Source organism: Rosa chinensis, chromosome 3 (genome assembly GCF_002994745.2).
Source record: "Rosa chinensis cultivar Old Blush chromosome 3, RchiOBHm-V2, whole genome shotgun sequence".
Lineage (NCBI taxonomy): Eukaryota > Viridiplantae > Streptophyta > Magnoliopsida > Rosales > Rosaceae > Rosa > Rosa chinensis.
This window is the reverse complement of record NC_037090.1, coordinates 13,997,806-14,011,274: the sequence shown is the minus strand read 5'-3', so window position 1 is coordinate 14,011,274 and position 13,469 is coordinate 13,997,806. Positions and strand designations below refer to the sequence as shown.

Sequence of the window (13,469 nt, the reverse complement as noted above, 5' to 3'; positions counted from 1 at the left end):
TTTATTAGGAACTGATATCTGATTTAATCTACATTTTTTGTTTTTGGCAGGAAGCTGCTATTGATTTGGTAGCTGTGATGTCAGTGGAGAATTATGTTTAATTTTTGACTTCTCTGTATATGTATGGATATATGGTATATCCACTTCTTTTAACTTTCTCACTGATAACTTACTATAGTCAGTCCACTTTTTTAACGGTGATTGAATTTTAATATTGTGTCAGGTTGCAAAAGGACAAATTTTAGGATTAAGGACTGATGCCGAATTCAATTTGGGGCAAATCTCAGACACATGAGCCAAGCCTTGGGCATAGACATATCATAATCGTTTCTTCAATCACATATCATTTGCCTTCATACAGTCGTGATTAATGCTAAAGAGGTAAACTCCTCTTTTTCTGTGGAATTTTCTTTCGTTACTTGGGTTCTGCAGTTCTACTACGTTTTTTCTTGTGTTACTTGGTTTGATACTTAGATACTTTGAATAATTGAGAAGAAACTGCATTGGAGTTGGTATTGAGATTTGGATTGTTCAATATAAGGCTTTTCCTTTTTCTTCCTTAATTCTTCATATAGTCGTGATTTTTTTTTTTGGTGGGCAATTATTCCTCTATCAGAAACGAAAAGTGAATTTTTTGTGTGCCGTTGTGTTGTTTTTTTTATTAGAAGATGAGTGAGGCTCCGAGCTTTGTTAGTTGGTTTGATACTTTGATTAATTGATTATAGTTTGATTTATTAGATTAGAAGATGTCTGACCTTAGTTTGGTGAAATGGAGTTAGTTATTGAGTTCTGAGAAGCCTGAGGAAGAGATTCGAAGCTTTACTGGGTTTTGGTGGATACCAACTTCATCAATTTCTCTATCCAGAATAAGGTGAATGTTTGGTGCTAATTGTTTCATGTATAAGCTATAACTTGTTAAAATTTTCTGTATTGGGTAATATAATTGTTTTTGTTCAATGGTGGTCTACCCATATGCGAAGTGTGAATGTCCAACTAGATAGGAGACAAAACATATAGTTCTAGATTTTCTATGAGAAACCCTAGCACTCTATTCCCCCTAGTGGCACTCACACTCGCGCTCATCTTAGCGTTGCCACTGTCCTAATGTGACAAAAATGGCGGAACTCGCCATCCAAATTCCGAACAACTTTGTCCGGCACCATCCTCTGATCGTCCTAGGCATATATGGTCCCCTGCATCTTATAGGGACTGAGACATCAGCATTGGCCATGGCAGCGTCTCTTGCCCTTCAATGGCCGGCAGATTGCTTGGTTGCTCCTAAACCCAAACGATGGCCTGCACTTCTTGTCAGAATAATCTTCTATAGCCATCGATGTCAAATTCAAGGGTGGCATTGTTCATTCCACTGGAGACTTCATTGCTGCTCGTACCCTCCCCACGAAGGCCATCAACCTCGACGCTATAGTGGCCTGTGTGCGGCCTTGCAGGTCGGTTCTTTTCTGCAACGATCGGGTCTCCTCTGTAACGTTCACAAGGGGCGGAACTATGGGTCATCATGTTACGCTCGGGGATTGGTCATGGCCGGTGTTGCAGATGTTGCTGAAACTTCAAATGAAGTGTAGACGAGTTTGGGTGTCCAGATCAAAGTGGAGGAGCATGTGGTTGGGCTGTTTTTGGGCTCCAATCCAAGCCCAGATCTCGGGGAGTCTGACAAAGGAGGTGGACTTGGAGCTACCTTCGAATTGGTCGGCATGGATGCTTGGCTGGCCAGCGCCAATATTGTTGTCGGCTGCAGGAACAACTTGGAGACAGCTAGGTTTTGTTCTTGATGGGCTTAGCTGGTTGATGGTTGGACTTAGGGCTCTGAAATGGATCTTGGGTCTGCTCTCTCTTGGGTCCAGAATAACTAATGGGTTCTATGCCCATTTTTTACTTAGTAATTTTTCAAATTTCCTTGCCTATTACTATGCATTACTGTCCATAGTTAAATAGGCTTTCTTGAATAAGTGAGCATGGGTACCATCAAATGATCAGACCTAATCTATGTATCATTGTGGTTTACCACAAACTCTTTATCTACCCATAGACGGTAGAGGGAGGATATGTAATGGTCCTTCCTGGCCTGAGTATTAATATTAATATATCGACATGATATTCTTCAAAAAAAATATATATATGCGAAGTGTGAGTCTTATATGTTAAGATGGCCGTCTGTGTAATTGTTAGAATAAGAACTAACTACCTAGTGTAATGTGCAGGTTGTCTGTATCAAAGAAGAGTTGCAGCTGTGGGATAAAGAATTTTTATGTTTATATTTTGATATTTGCACTTGTAAATTTTTAGTTAGTATATTTATTGTATGATACATTTTAAAATACCGTATAAAGTACAATACAGAATGTAGAGGTGCCAATTGGCACCTTATTTTTTTTAATCCAACCTCACAAATTTACCACTGATATGAGTGGCATTCCAAAGCTACTAATATTAGTGTGGATTTAGATTCTGTCTTGCCTTGGATGAAGTTATTCCACTGATGTTTTGTCAGTGCCTATTGCCCCAATAGCACCTACTATAGAGGGGACTAATTCCTCATTAGTGGCTGCATAGTGGCTAATGCCATTAGTCACTGTTATCAGTGTGCTTTGTCCCAATAGGGACTAATTCAAATCAGTGGGGTTTGGGGAAATTTGTAGTAGTGGAGAGAGGGTAACAACGGTAATTTGGACATTTCACCCAAAATGAGGGGACAAAGCTGAAAAGTGGGCCCTAATATCGGGTCCAGCTCAGCATCTGACATCATGTTTGGAGCTAAATTTGAAATTTAGACTCGCATGATAGAAAATGGAAGTGCAAGGACCATCATGATTAAAAAAAAAGATTAGGTTGGAGCTAAATTTGAAATTTATACTCACATGATAGAAAATAGAAGTGCAAGGACCATCATGATTAAAAAAAAAAATTAGGGACCAAACTAATGTTTGCCCTAAAGTTAGAGGGGGCAAATGATGGGTTTCAAAATACACACAGAAGACAAGAAAGGAAATGCAGAGCGATAAGGATTGAAAAAGCAAAAAGATAAACTGATTTCATTTCATTGTCAAAAGATGCTAGCCAGAATAGCTCCAGGTACAACATATAGGCTGCTCATACAAATCAGCTGCTCTACACGTGTCCATCAGGACCACAGCTGGAGGTTGGCTAATTGGTTTGGGCCTACTGATAATGGGTTTGTAGATATAATTGTGAAGGTATGGTTGTTGGTCTCAACAACTGCTCCCCCCGAGAAAGAGCCTGTCCTCAGGCGCAGAAATCTGGAAAACGGGCAGCAATGATGCTGGCATCCTCCCAAGTCGCGTCCTCCTCTGGCATGCCTGCCCATTAGGTGAGCCAGATTGTGATCCGGCGGTGTTTCTTGGTGCGATATCCCATGTCCAGAACCTTGATTGGCTTCCAAATCAATTCTCCTTACAGATCAAATAGAGGCAGTGATGTTGAGATTGGGGTGTCATCGCCAATTCGACGTTTCAGCAGCGAGACATGGAAAACCGGGTGAAGTTTAGCAGTGGGTGGAAGCTTCAAACGATAAGCAACAGCTCCAATCCGTGCCTCAATTTGAAATGGCCCGTAGTACAGTGGGGAGAGTTTATGCACAGATCGATTCGCCAACGATTCTGCCGGTAAGGATGGAGTTTAAGAAAAACCCAGTCTCCGATCTGAAATTCCCGCTCCGTTCTTTTCTGATCAGTATATTGTTTCATCCGATTTTGTGCCAATGTCATGTGGCTCTTGAGACTGAGTAGCAGCTTGTCTCTGTTTTGTAGGGACGTGTCCACAGCATGGACTTTGGTGGTGCCGGGGATGTAGTTGCTAACTGTAGGAGGGGGCCGACCATAAAGGGCTTGGAACGGAGACATGCCGATGGTGGAATGGAAGCTTGTATTGTGCCAGAATTTTGCCCAGTGAAGCAAGTTTTTCCAGTCAGAAGGTTTATCGAGCACAAAGCACCGCAAATAGTGTTCAAGAGAGCGGTTCACAACTTCAGATTGGCCATCCGATTGCGGGTGATAGGCCGAGCTGTGGCAGAGGTGAGTGCCCTGGAGCTTAAAGAAGTGAGTCCAAAAATTGCTCAGGAAAATAGGATCGCGATCACTCACTATTCTTTTGGGCATACCGTGGAGTTTGAAAATTTCCTTCATGAAGACATCTGCAATTTGAGCTGCTGTGAATGGGTGGGAAACAGGAATGAAGTGTGCAAATTTAGAGAGACGGTCGACAACCACAAGAATTGCATTAGACCCATGAGAAACTGGTAAGCCTTCAACAAAGTCCATAGAAATGTCTTCCCAAGTTTCCTCCGGTATTGGTAAGGGTTGAAGTAGGCCAGGAGGATGTATTAACTCATAGTTTTGTCTTTGACATTGATCACAGGAGGACACATAGAGCTTGACGTCTCTTCTCATACCAGGCCAAGCGAAGTTACGAGACAAGCGGGCTAAAGTTCTTAGGTAGCCGGAATGACCAGCTTGAAGAGTGGCATGGAACTCGTGCAGAACTTTAGCACGCCACTCAGAAGACGCAGGGATAAAGATTCTGTTTTTGTACAAGAGGCGGCCATTAACCAAAGTAAACTTTGTCTTGGTTGTCTTGCCATTAGTGAGATCCTGAATGATGGACTGTGCTTCTGGATCATGTTTGCAGGCACTGTCAATTAGAGCAATACTATTGAACAGAGGGGCTGATACTGTTTGAATGGCAAGCAGTTCATGTCGCCGTGAAAGGAGATCAGGTACTGTATTAAGCTTCCCAGCCTTGTACTCGATGGTATAGTTATAACCCAGTAGCTTGGCCAACCATTTATGCTGTGTAGGAATTGAAATCCTTTGGTCCAACAGATGTTTTAGCATTTGGTGATCTGTTTTGATGGTGAAGGCATTGCCCAGTAAGTAAGGGCGCTACTTATCAATGGAGAACATGATAGCGAACATTTCACGGTCATAAGTGGACATGGCTTGGTGTTTCGGGGAGAGGACTTTGCTGAGAAATGCGACTGGATGCTTCTCTTGGGTTAGCACAGCACCTATGCCTTTCGCACTTGCATCCGTCTCTACTGTAAATGGCTTGGAGAAATCCGGTAGTGCCAACACAGGGGCTGTGGTCACAGACTTTTTGAGGTGAGCAAAAGCTAGCTCTGATTCTGGGGACCATTTGAAGTTGTCATGCTTGAGCATAGTTGTTAATGGTTGAGCTATAGTTCCAAAATGTTGGACAAATCTCCTGTAATAACCTGCCAGGCCGAGAAAGCCCCTCAAGCCTTTAACTGTGGTAGGCTTGGGCCAATCCTGGATGCATTGCATTTTTGTTGGATCCACAGAAACACCTTGTTCAGTGATCACATGGCCCAGGTACTGTACACTGGGCTTAGCTATTGAACATTTAGAGAGCTTAACTTTGAGTGCATGTTCGCGCAACAGGTTAAAAACAACTTGAAGATGATTAATATGATCAACTAAATTGGCACTGTAGATTAATATATCATCAAAAAAAACAAGGACATACTTACGAAGCAGTGGCCGGAAGATGTGATTCATTAGTGCTTGGAATGTCGATGGGGCGTTGGAAAGACCAAATGGCATGACAAGGAACTCGTAGCGGCCATCATGAGTACGAAATGCAGTTTTAGCAATATCCCCCTCATGCATTCGTATTTGGTGGTACCCTGAACGAAGATCCAATTTACAGAAATATTTAGCCCCATACAATTCATCTAGTAGCTCGTCCACAATTGGAATTGGGAATCGGTCCTTGACCGTTACCGCGTTGAGTGAATGGTAATCCACACAAAATCGCCATGTACCTTCTTTTTTCTTTACTAGAAGGACCGGAGAAGAATATGGGCTGGCACTGGGTCGGATAATTCCTGTAGACAGCATGTCGCGGACTTGGGCCTCCAACTCACTCTTCTGGGAATGAGGATAATGATAGGGTCGAACATTGACCGGCCCAGTGTTAGGCAACAAGGTTATTTTGTGATCTATGGACCGCTTAGGGGGAAGCCCAGTGGGAGGTTCAAAGAGGTCACGGTAAGTCTGCAGCAGAGAATGAATACCTTCATGGTGTGTTGTGGACTAGTCCATCATGGGATGAGGTAACAAGTCCTTGTAGCCCAACTCATCCGAGTGAATTAAGGCCAAAAACTCAGATGTATCCGTGTGTGGAGCTTTCGTAGTGATCCCTTGCAGAGAATAACTTTTACCGTCTACAATGAAGAACATGATTTTGTCGGCGAAATGCCATCCAATAAATCCCAATTGGTCAAGCCACTTAGCGCCAAGCACCAAATCGCAGCCAGCCACTGGTAAGAGAAGGAAGTCATCTGTAAATGAGTAGCCTTGCATTTGGACTGTTACGTTTGACACGGTCCCGGAGGGAATGAGTTGATGGGTTTCAAAATACACACAGAAGACAAGAAGGGAAATGCAGAGCGATAAGGATTGAAAAAGCAAAAAGATAAACTGATTTCATTTCATTGTCAAAAGATGCTAGCCAGAATAGCTCCAGGTACAACATATAGGCTGCTCATACAAATCAGCTGCTCTACACGTGTCCATCAGGACCACAGCTGGAGGTTGGCTAATTGGTTTGGGCCTACTGATAATGGGTTTGTAGATATAATTGTGAAGGTATGGTTGTTGGTCTCAACAGCAAACTGAATTTAGTCCAAAAAACTATATGTATAGTGATAAGAGAATGCAGGGTGAAGAAAGTAATTAGTAGGATGGCAATAGCCGCACCACACACACACACACACACATATATATATATATATATATTATTTATTTGAGAACCAAAGTTTTCTCGAGAACCATCCATATAGAAAGAAAAAAATTATAAAAAAAATTATGGTCTAATAAAAAAATCTTTATAATTGTCTACTTGTTCGGCCCCTCCAAGAATCACTTTCTGGTTGCGTCAATGAAAGTTGTACACCAATTAAAAATGTAGGCAACTCCCTTACAAAATTATTCGTGGTTGAACTGATAGGGATAAAAAAGAAAAAACAAATTGTTGAAGATACAAATTTATTTGTTCAAGTGTGTTTTGGTAAATTTAAGGAGGTTTACTTAGTTTTTTAAGTATTCAAAAAAATGAATTAGAGGTTTAATAAGTAGGAGATTTCCAAAATCAAATTTAGAGGTCAAACTAGAACCACCCCATTTTGTTTGTGGATAGTAGTAAACTAATCACTTTATAATAGTGAATTTCAATCAAAACAAGTAACGTTAACATCTCAAATGCATAGGCATCAAACAGCTTAGCACAAGAATAAATCATGTTAAAGTGCTCAAATGCCACTTATTGACTCATATATAGCAGAAGATCACAACTTGGCAAGTGCGTGTAAATTAAGATGATGATCCCTCCCATCTCACAACTTAGCATGAGAGATTTCGACTCGAGGGTCAGCTGACACTGATTTGTTCAACTCTAAGTATAAACCGCCTCGGCACCCTTTTGATCTCCGGAACGTACAACTTCTTCGGGCTGAACTACTGTTTCTCCCCACAATTTGTCACCATAGATAACAATGCTACCAATCTTCACCAACTTCATCAGCTCATGGTAATTTCAATAATTACCTTTGTCAGCATTAACAAAGGCAAAGTCGCAATCACCCACATTCTTTGGCTGCCACACAAGCAACTGGTACAGAATGATTCGAAAGTAACAAGAAACTGGTAAATAAATATCATCCCAACATAAAATAGTTGCTATATATTGATGCTTACTTCTCCCAAGAGAGTATCAAGAAATGGCAGTCTGTGAAGGTTATATAGCGGATTTGATTTCAATAATTTGAGATATCAATGATGATTTGAGATCAGATTTGATATCAATGATTCAAGATCATATTTGATAACAATGATTCAAGATCATATTTCAATAATTTTTAAGGTGAAATTCTTTAAATCACTAAATTAATTTGTTTGTCCTGAACTTAATATGGATAATCACTCGAGGGAATTTCGAACTTCAAGAAATAAGAATTCAACTAGATTCGACACCAAACTAGCTTTCAATAAGTTTCGGAACATGAAATTTGAGAAATATAATGTAAAATAAAGTTCGGAAGGTGGTTTACCGAAATTGCTCCACACACCCAGCTCCGTCCGTTATTATCCCGCCACCAGTGCACAATACCAGCCTCCACATTGTTCTAGGGGTGAGCTTTCGTCCTCACTACTCAACATGAAGTTTACACCGACTAGATTTGAAAACCATTAAGTAAATAAATTTTGGGCTGCCCAGTATGAAAACATGTTTAAACCAAATATTTCAAGGAACGACAAACTTTAAAAAATACTTTTTGACTAGAAAATCGATCCATGTTACTCGAATAACCACGCGCGCTAAATCTTACCCGATGGCCTGTCCCGTGGACCCATTACACGACCTTACCTCAATTAATTTGTAAACCAGGTAAGCGTAGCGAGAGCGTCTGCTACCTAACTACGCACACATATCGGTGTAGCTAACCCTCCGGAGGTTAAGGGGATCGAACCCAAGGAAGTCAGTACCACCCTTCGCTCTCAAGCCATCACATTTCTCATATGGTTTGGTTAGTATGCTTCACATTTTAACTTAACCAAGCCACATAACTTAACATGCATCATATTAAAAACAACTTAACTAAATAAAATCACACATTGAGGACAGTACCGAATCCCCTACCTGGATTCTGATGCTTTCTCTCACGTACTCTAAGAGTCGCGAACCTTCCGTTCCTCAGGTAGCTGGAGTTCTAAGTTCTGACATTTCAATCGTTAGTAATCTATTGAACAAATCATTAAAATCTCGACGATTAATAAATCGTCCAACCAACTTTTCCTGGATTGACCACTTTGACCATGCTTGACCAATCACGACTGTATTGACAAATAGTTCCGATTACTCGACGCTCACTTGAAATTGGAATATCGACCAATTTCCGGACTTATCATTTGAATTCAAAATATTGTCCGATTCTTATTTTCTTAGTAAATTCGTCGCATAGTAATTCAACGGAATTACTATGGACACCCATAATACCACTTTAGGCCATTCCTTAGGCATTCACAATACTTAACTTTTCCAGACTTCACAACCAATACTAATTCCATCCACAATTTCAAATATTTCTCAATTTGGTATTGCATTCAAACCTATGATGCACGGAAACGCGAAATTGCCAGCGTATCCCATATCGATCTGGGAAACTGGTACGAAACGGCTCTGAAACTCGTATCTGATTTGGAAACGGTTTGGATACGTCCGTATCCTAAGCGGAAACGTAAGAATGTAAATAAATCAGAAATGTGGGGGTAATACTGACTTTTTACCTTGCAAAAATTGAAAACAAAAAACAAAAAAAAGACGTAGATCGAGAGAGAGAGAGATAGACGACCTAATCTCACTATCTCAGCCGCTTCATCGTTTCTCTTCTGCAAAAGACGAGACCCAGATCGAGCGTTTCTCTTCTGGCTTCGTCGTTCCTCTTCTGCTCTTCTTCTCAAGTCGGAATCTTTTCTGCTCAAGACTTCTCCTCTTCTTCAATTCGCTTGGACCTTGGAGCTTAGAGATTGAATTTCTAGCCGCTTCAGGTACATTTGTTTTGCTCTTCTTCTCATATTTGTTCTTCAATTTGGAGCTTGGAGTTTCTTCTGATATTTGTTATGCCATGTGTGTATAGCAGCAACTATGGGCCAGCTAGTTCTTATCCTCTTTGCTTTTCTCGATCGATCAGTTTATTGATTCTAATGGCTGGGTCCCTTGCCTCCATTACATATATTCTAATCGCTCATCTCCTTCTTGGCCCATCGATTACCTGCACAGCCATTATCTTTGGTTTCAATCTAGGGTTTTTATTCATTTACCCCATTTCTAGAGATTTTTTTCCCACTTACCTTATTAAGTTTTTTTAATTCCCTCTTACCCAAAACATTCTAAGGAGGTATTCCTTAATACCCCATTAAGATTTTTTTTTTGTTATTTATTTTTTTAATACCATTTTACCCTCACATTTTTTTTTTTGAATAACCTCACCCCTTTGTTATTTAGAGAGAGAGAGAGAGACTATAAGAGATTTCGCCGGAGCCCGGTCAAAGATCGCCAGATTCCGGTCACCGGTCGCCGGATTCCGATCACCAGCCGCCACCCACCGGAAAGATTTACTGCCCCAATAGACATCTATTGCCCTCAAATAGAGGGACAATAGACGTCTATTGCCTCCAATAGACGTCTATTGGGGCAATAGATGTCTATCAACCATGTATTGCCTCCCAATAGATGCCTATTGCCCCCCAATAGAACTTTCGGCTGCCAGAATATGAACTAATCTCCTAAAATTTAGACAATAAAACTTTGCTTAAAGAAAAAAAATGAAGAGATTATATCAATTTTAAAACGTCTTTTGGGCCCCCAATAGACATTCAAAACTGTGTTTTTTTTTCTTTTTCTTCTGTTCCATTACTTAAAAAAAAAAAAAAAAAAAAAACATGACCGAAACAACAACAAATCGTGGTGACTGTGATTTGATTGCCCAGGAATGTGTAGAGAAGGTCACCACCAGAAAACAAAAAACTGCAATTCAACAACTGACCCTTCCCTATCTGGCCCGCCATCCAACCCAACTCCGGCAGCCCCATCCTCGAAAATTAGGGGTTCGCCCTCCCCAGCCTCACCCATCGCTCCTTCCTTGCTCCGACCCATACCTGGTGGGGCAAGATCTGGGCCTGTACAGGCAGCTCCCACTTAACCAACCACTTCTCTTGCCTCACCAGCGACTGCGGCAGCAAGTTAGAGTGCAACAGCGTCGGCGCAGCCCCCGCAACTCTTGCCATGTTCGTCCTCCACCACAACCCCAACTATAATGGTCTACGGAGTCAGAGAGAGAGAGAGAGAAGTTGAAAAAGCTCCAGCTGCTTGACGCGTCTATGAACCGGCTGACGGGGCGATTCCCGATGAGTCGACTCGGCTGGAAGGCCTGAATCTTTATGAGAACAACTTGAGGGGAGCTTGCTGGCTCTCATTGTCGACTCGCTGAAGCTGTACGAGCTAGATGAGAGAGAGAGAGAGGAGACAGATCGATTTTCCGGAGGGAATGAGAGAGATAGACAGTGGCAGGATGTAATTTCTTAATTAGATTAAGGGTAAAATGATCATTTGGTGTTAAATTGGGTAGATGGAACAAAAATCTGTTGTTGGGGTAAGTGAGATAATTTTGGCTTATTTTGGTGCTTTGGGTCAAGGACCTTTCAATCTAGTTGAATCTCCAGCTTCCATTTCTATAGTATTTAGATATTGTGGGTTTTGGTCAAGATAATTCCACTACTTTCAGTTATGTTAATTATGATTGTGACCAATATTTTTCAACAACCATGAGCAGCGGAGGAACACCTCCTATTAGTTCTAGTGTCGGGTCTGTTAACACCGGTGCTAGTAGTGGATCTTGAGGGGGTTCTGTTAACGCCGGTGCTAGTAGTAGATCTTGAGGGGGTTTTGTTTAATGTTGATCATGAAGATGAAGACCTTAAGGATGTTGTCCAAGTTGAATGAAGTTGATGGTTGTTAACTTGTTATTAGTTGTGTTAACCCTTTTTTTTTTTTAGAATAATGAGACTTTTATTCAATGGCTAACCAAATTACAAAACATGGGAATAACCGGTGGTGGACAAAAATTCCCCACTCTCCTCCCTATAACCTGAACCAGTTACCTTCATTAACAATGGCATCCATGAGCCAAGGAGGCCCAACCCCTAACCAACTACTACGCCCATTACCCCGGGCTACAACTCCTGCCATCGTATGAGCCGCCATGTTAGCCGCCCTTGGAACATGATGAATATTGGGAATATCCAAAGCGGCCAAAATCTCTCTAATTCGCTCCACCAGGATACCCTCACTTGCAAGACATTCATCACTTCCGTTTACCATCCTCACAGCCTCCAAACAATCTGCTTCAATTACCAAACCAGTCCACCCCTGGTCCATAGCCCATTCAAGACCCCTCAATATAGAGGACAACTCAGCTACACATGGACTTAATCTTCCAACAAGCCTCTCTCCCAAAGCTGCCACAAAATTTCCTTCACTATCTCGGCATACAATACCAACACCCACTTGTTCTCCATTAACAGCCATTGATGCATCACAGTTTAATTTAAGCCTTCCAATTGGTGGTGGAGCCCAAATCATATTTGCATAACCATCTCCATTATAGACTTTTATTTGAACATTTGGATTGATAATATTTGATTGTGATAAACTAGTACTTTGTTTATGTTTCATTTTTTTCTTCTTCTAATTATATATATATATATATATATATATATATATATATATATAATTGGCGTTTCCTTCACGTACCCGTTTCCTATTACATTTAAGATTTACCGTCTCCACGTATCTGATCGTATCGTATCCGGATACTCGTACCCGTATCGGTGCTTCTTAGATTCAAACTCTCACTATAAGAACCGATAGACTAAATCAAATGCACCCCTAATTACAACCTTTCATTCAAGAACCAATTTCACAGAGAAATTTCATGTATTAACAATATCCCATTTAGCACAACTCAAACAATTTCTCAAGCCACGACTCAATCAATTCAAACCAAGACATAAACACCCATTCTGCACATGCAAACAACATCGCTTAGCCAACACTATTCCTTAACTTTCAGGGATTAACAATTTTGACAGAACTTTCGAAATTTACCTCAATAAGTCTGATTTGCAGTTTAGGCCTCTACGTCCTCTTATAGTAGCTTTCTGAAAACCCGATGACAAACTGATATCCAAGTTTCGACGTCCACAACCAGAGGCGGAGCCACGTTGAGGGCACGGTGGGTCCCGTGCCCCGGTCAGATCTTCATTATATATGATTCTGGTTGCGGATATCCACTATCCACAACCCATAAATCTTTGGAATTTAACTCCTAATTGAGGTTAGGCCCCGTCTACAGAAGCAGTCGAACCAAAAGCCAAGCTAGAACTAACAGAGAAGAGTCGGAAATGTCTCCGACGTTGGTGACAGCGTCGAACCCGAACTAGCCCAGAAACCCAAATCAACCAAACTTCGTCAATTTCAAAAACTAATTACACTAGAGCCTAGAGGACGACGAGAGGATGAGTTTTCATACCACATGCAACCCAATCGGTCGCCGGAGAACCGCTGGTACTGTCGAAACTTCTCGACCCCTATTATCTCTCCACAGCTGACGATTGGATAAACCACCTCCAGAAGTGTGACAACGAGGAAGAAACGAGAAGAACGGTGCTGGTGCGCCGTCGATCAGTGGCCGGAAGGCGTCACTATGGTCGAACCTTTTGCACACCTGTCGGGTTTCTCTCTCTCGGGTTGAAAACTCGAAGCTGCTGGGATCTTCTGGAGAAATCTGAAGCCTTGATCTGATCGAGGGGTATAAATACCCTAAATTCCATTTTATTTCAAGGGTTAGGATGAAG

General features: G+C 41.4%; 1 long non-coding RNA gene across 1 annotated transcript; it reads left to right on the top strand.

Annotated features, from left to right (window-relative positions):
* Nucleotides 1–229: 229 nt before the first annotated feature.
* On the top strand, nucleotides 230–2,395 carry LOC121052388. The gene is made up of 2 exons (XR_005808914.1): nucleotides 230–381; nucleotides 2,220–2,395. It is a non-coding gene; the product is annotated as an uncharacterized LOC121052388 (long non-coding RNA).
* Nucleotides 2,396–13,469: the final 11,074 nt, after the last annotated feature.